Source organism: Bufo bufo, chromosome 3, assembly GCF_905171765.1.
Source record: "Bufo bufo chromosome 3, aBufBuf1.1, whole genome shotgun sequence".
NCBI classification, from domain to species: domain Eukaryota; kingdom Metazoa; phylum Chordata; class Amphibia; order Anura; family Bufonidae; genus Bufo; species Bufo bufo.
This window is the reverse complement of record NC_053391.1, coordinates 694,085,143-694,091,142: the sequence shown is the minus strand read 5'-3', so window position 1 is coordinate 694,091,142 and position 6,000 is coordinate 694,085,143. Positions and strand designations below refer to the sequence as shown.

Below are 6,000 nucleotides of genomic sequence, written 5' to 3'. Positions count from 1 at the left end.
CCGCAGCAGGTCATGACTATGTCAGCGCTATATAAGTACATACTCTGTATAGTAATGTGTATTCTGCTTGATCATTTGGCTTTTTTGTAGATCAATTGATTGTGATCTGAAGGAGAAGGTTCAGAGAGGTTCCGGCCACAGATGAGGACGATAACTATACACAGGGCGCCCCCGTGTGGCGCATTCAGCCAGTGCAGGGACGCCGGGCGCAGTTGCACATTGCTGACGCCAGATGTCGCCCTCTGCAGCCTGATGACCAATCACATCCTGGAAAAAGAGACCCCCCCCCCCCCCTCCATCTTTTCATTGAAAATGTTAATTCCCCGGAGAAGAGGAAGCGAAACCGAGAGCGGGTAAGTGCAAGCTCTGCGGGCCAGGGGGAGGGGGCCTGCTGCAAAACACCGGACGTGCCCTGCTGCTAGAGTGTCAGCTCTGCAGACAAGGCCTGGACTCCAGGATCAGATAGTGAGAGCAGTCACTGAGGTCTGACATTAGATTGTCAGCTCTGCAGACAAGGCCTGGACACCAGGATCATATAGTGAGAGCAGTCATTGCGGTCCGATATTAGAGTGTCAGCTCTGCGGACAAGGCCTGGACACCAGGATCATATAGTGAGAGCAGTCACTGAGGACTGATATTAGATTGTCAGCTCTGCAGACAAAGCCTGGGCTCCAGGATCATATAGTGAGAGCAGTCACTGAGGTCTGATATTAGATTGTCAGCTCTGCAGACAAGGCCTGGACTCCAGGATCATATAGTGAGAGCAGTCACTGAGGACTGATATTAGATTGTCAGCTCTGCAGACAAGGCCTGGACACCAGGATCAGATAGTGAGAGCAGTCATTGCGGTCCGATATTAGAGTGTCAGCTCTGCGGACAAGGCCTGGACACCAGGATCATATAGTGAGAGCAGTCACTGAGGTCTGATATCAGAGTGTCAGCTCTGCAGACAAGGCCTGGACACCAGGATCATATAGTGAGAGCAGTCACTGAGGACTGATATTAGATTGTCAGCTCTGCAGACAAGGCCTGGACACCAGGATCAGATAGTGAGAGCAGTCACTGAGGACTGATATTAGATTGTCAGCTCTGCAGACAAAGCCTGGACTCCAGGATCATATAGTGAGAGCAGTCACTGAGGACTGATATTAGATTGTCAGCTCTGCAGACAAGGCCTGGACACCAGGATCAGATAGTGAGAGCAGTCACTGAGGACTGATATTAGATTGTCAGCTCTGCAGACAAGGCCTGGACTCCAGGATCATATAGTGAGAGCAGTCACTGAGGACTGATATTAGATTGTCAGCTCTGCAGACAAGGCCTGGACACCAGGATCAGATAGTGAGAGCAGTCACTGAGGACTGATATTAGATTGTCAGCTCTGCAGACAAGGCCTGGACACCAGGATCAGATAGTGAGAGCAGTCACTGAGGTCTGATATTAGATTGTCAGCTCTGCAGACAAGGCCTGGACTCCAGGATCATATAGTGAGATCAGTCACTGAGGACTGATATTAGATTGTCAGCTCTGCAGACAAGGCCTGGACTCCAGGATCATATAGTGAGAGCAGTCACTGAGGTCTGATATTAGAGTGTCAGCTCTGCGGACAAGGCCTGGACTGGAGAGGAGGTGCAGATAAGCTGTGAGGTCACTCTGAGGGGGTATCTCAGGACTTATCTCCATCTTTATTGGTGATAATCATTAACACTTTTTGGTTCTGCAGCCTCGGGCGCTATAGCTCTGCTCATCCTGAGATTACGGGTTCATGAATAGAATGCTAGAACTACAGTGAAGACTAGCACATAGTAGTAGAAATGAAATTGTATACCCATGTAGATTTCATGGCCAGCTGGATGGCAGCAGTCACGGGCGGCCATGATAAATGTCATAATAGAAGGGGAACTCCGGGGTTACAGAAGCTATTAGCTAATGACAGCCTTACTCAATCAAGGCATCTCCCGGAGCGCTGGCACGCACTGTCTCTTTAAGAAGTCACCTTGCTCTCAGGCACAGGGAAAATCGCAAAATGCTGCGTGACCAGAAGTGACCGCGGTCATGTGACTCTGGCCTGGTTATAACGGCGCCGTCAGTGGATTCATCTGATTATTACCCTGCCAGGCTTTTCACTGCTCTTTCCTCATCTGTGATCCTATGTGGCCCCTATGTGGCCCCTGTGATCCTATGTGGCCCCAGCAGAGGGGGATGAGTGGTGGAGAGGCACTGTGGATGTCAATGTTATGGGGGGCACTGTGGATGTCAATGTTATGGGGGGCACTGTGGATGTCAATGTTATGGGGGGCACTGTGGATGTCAATGTTATGGGGGGCACTGTGGATGTCAATGTTATGGGGGGCACTGTGGATGTCACTGTTATGGGGGTACTGTGGATGTCAATGTTATGGGAGCACTGTGGATGTCACTTATGGGGGCACTGTGGATGTCACTGTTATGGGGGCACTGTGGATGTCAATGTTATGGGAGCACTGTGGATGTCACTGTTATGGGGGCACTGTGGATGTCAATGTTATGGGAGCACTGTGGATGTCACTGTTATGGGGGGCACTGTGGATGTCACTGTTATGGGGCACTGTGGATGTCAATGTTATGGGGCACTGTGGATGTCACTGTTATGGGGGCACTGTGGATGTCACTGTTATGGGGGCGCTGTGGAGGTCACTGTTATGGGGGCACTGTGGATGTCACTGTTATGGGGCACTGTGGATGTCACTGTTAGGGGGCACTGTGGATGTCACTGTTATGGGGGGCACTGTGGATGTCACTGTTATGGGGGCACTGTGGATGTCACTGTTATGGGGGCACTGTGGATGTCACTGTTATGGGGCACTGTGGATGTCACTGTTATGGGGCACTGTGGATGTCACTGTTATGGGGGCACTGTGGATGTCACTGTTATGGGGGCGCTGTGGAGGTCACTGTTATGGGGGGCACTGTGGATGTCAATGTTATGGGAGCACTGTGGATGTCACTGTTATGGGGGGCACTGTGGATGTCACTGTTATGGGGGGCACTGTGGATGTCACTGTTATGGGGGCACTGTGGATGTCACTGTTATGGGGGGCACTGTGGATGTCACTGTTATGGGGCACTGTGGATGTCAATGTTATGGGGGGCACTGTGGATGTCACTGTTAGGGGGGCACTGTGGATGTCACTGTTATGGGGGCACTGTGGATGTCACTGTTATGGGGGGCACTGTGGATGTCACTGTTATGGGGGGCACTGTGGATGTCACTGTTATGGGGCACTGTGGATGTCACTGTTATGGGGCACTGTGGATGTCAATGTTATGGGGCACTGTGGATGTCACTGTTATGGGGCACTGTGGATGTCACTGTTATGGGGGCACTGTGGATGTCACTGTTATGGGGGGCACTGTGGATGTCACTGTTATGGGGGCACTGTGGATGTCACTGTTATGGGGGCACTGTGGATGTCACTGTTATGGGGCACTGTGGATGTCACTGTTATGGGGGGCACTGTGGATGTCACTGTTATGGGGGCACTGTGGATGTCACTGTTATGGGGGGCACTGTGGATGTCACTGTTATGGGGGGCACTGTGGATGTCACTGTTATGGGGGGCACTGTGGATGTCACTGTTATGGGGGGCACTGTGGATGTCACTGTTATGGGGGGGCACTGTGGATGTAATGTTTGGTGTGGGTTGCATAACTCTAAGCACTTGGTCAGATATTTTTGTCCCCTCCAGATATAACAAAAGAATTGGGAATGCAGCTCTTGATGTGACTGGAGGGATAAGACTGTCACGCTTCGGTGTGGGAGGGAAACATCACACCGAGCATAGGACGGAAGGGGGGGACAGGGAATCAGGCCCGAGAACTAGGGAAGGAAGATGGACACCTCCCAAGTAAAACCTTAACCAAAATCCTGACTGACTACCAGTATGAACAGACCCCAGAGGTAGGTGTGTTCATACGCAGGAATACCGAGAGTCCTCTCTAGCCCTATAGGACCCTGGTACTAATGGCAGGGACGAGACTACATGTTCCTCCAAAAGGAAGGACGAACAGGAGTCTCCTTCAGGCCTAATACAAACAATAGGAAAATGCAACACACAGAACCCAAACAAAATACAAAAAGGGAAAGGAAAGACTTAACTTCAAAGGGGCTATGGAAGCACCAGGAACTCAGCCAAGATCCACACACCAGCTATCCACAACTGAAACTGAAGCTATAGACCGCACAGCATTGTGGGAGAAGCAACAATATATAAGGAAGGTTAAATGACCACATTAACAACACCTGAGGCAAGGCGTGCGGCCAGTACCAGAAACAACACAGACGCCTATTAATCCACAAGGAAAACCTGTAAGATCAAACCACGTGTTGCCAGTCTCACCGATCTCCTGCCACCTGTCGCGGGAATGTCCGTGACAGTACCCTCCCACCCCCTTCTACGGGTGACCTCCAGGCACCCAGGACCGACCTTATCTGAGTGAGACCTCTGAAAAGCTTGTACCAAGCAGCTGGCATTCACGTCAGATGCCGGTACCCACATCCTCTCCTCTGGTCCATAACCCTTCCAGTGAACAAGATACTGAAGAGATCTACGGAGAACTCGAGAGTCAATTATCTTGGCAATCTGAAATTCCAAACTACCGTCCAGATTGACAAGAGCGGGTGGCAAAGAAAGACGGCTCCAAAGGTTCAACATATCTCTCCAACAAAATTTATGAAGCACATTATGTATTTTCAGGGCCTGAGGAAGTTCAAGACGAAAACGCTACAGGATTAATAATGGCAGTGATCTTATATGGACCGATAAACCTTGGACGCAACTTCCAAGAAGGTTCCTTGTTTCTTGTGGACAGCCCCACAGAATCACCCACTCTTAGGTCCGGACCATTCGTACGTTTCCTGTCAGCCACAAGTTTATACTTGTTGTCCATATTCATCAAGGTATTTTGAATTTACCGCCATATAGATGACAATGATGACGAAAAACTTACTTCCTCAGGGATAACAGAAGTATCAGAACCAGAAAATGTGCCAAACTGCGGGTGAAACCCATGTGCCCCAAAAATCGGCGACTTACCAGTGGACTCCTGTCTACGATTGTTTATGGCAAACTCTGCCGAAGACAAAAACGAAGACCACTTCTCCTGGTTCTCAGAGACAAAACATCTCAAGTAAGTCTCCAGACTCTGATTAGTGCGTTCGACTGAGGAGGAAAAGCCGAAGAAAAGGACAGTTGTACCCCCAGCCGAGTACAGAACTCCCTCTAGTATCTGGAAACAAACTGAGTCCCCCGATCCGAGACCACGTCAGAGGGAATGCCATAGAGTTTCACAATGTTGTCAACAAACACTTGTGCAAGTGTTGTAGCATTAGGTGGGCCTGGCAATGCTATAAAGTGCACCATTTTACTAAAGCGATCAACTACCACCAGGATGACTGTCTTTCCTGAAGAATTAGGTAGATCAGTGATAAAGTCCATGGTCTGGACGGGATGGGCAACGGAAGTAGAGATCCAGAAGGCCGAGTATGTGTCACCTTACCACGTGCACAGGTAGTATAGGCTGACCTGACACATAGTCCTTAACACACTTACGCCACCCCGGCCACCAGAATCTACGAGAGATGAGGTCGGCAGTGGATCTACTCCCAGGGTGTCCTGTAAGAACCGTACAGTGATGTTCCTCAAACACCTTGGGACACAATTCTGATGGCACAAACAGTTTCCCAGAGGGAGAAGAATCTGGTGCATCTCCCTGGGCCTCTAACACCTTCACCTCTAGGTCAGGGTAAAGAGCGGATGTCACCACCCCTTCCGACAGTATAGGACTCGGATTTTCAAAATCACCACGTCCAGGAAAACTACGTGACAAGGCATCTGCCTTGACATTCTTAACCCCAGGACGATAGGTAACAATGAAATTGAATCTGGTGAAAAACAATGACCGTCTGGCTTGTCTCGGGTTCAGTCCTTCAGCCGACTCCAGGTAAGCCAGGTTTTTGTG

At 50.0% G+C, this 6,000-nt stretch overlaps 1 protein-coding gene across 1 annotated transcript in view; it reads left to right on the top strand.

Annotated features, from left to right (window-relative positions):
• Positions 1 to 258: 258 nt before the first annotated feature.
• The window catches only part of ARAP1 (ArfGAP with RhoGAP domain, ankyrin repeat and PH domain 1), a 138,020-nt gene continuing 132,278 nt past the window's right edge, over positions 259 to 6,000 (top strand). Inside the window, exon 1 of the mRNA XM_040426568.1 lies at positions 259 to 353. The gene's annotated coding sequence lies outside the window, so the exon portion shown is untranslated. The remainder of the gene's footprint in view (positions 354 to 6,000) is intronic.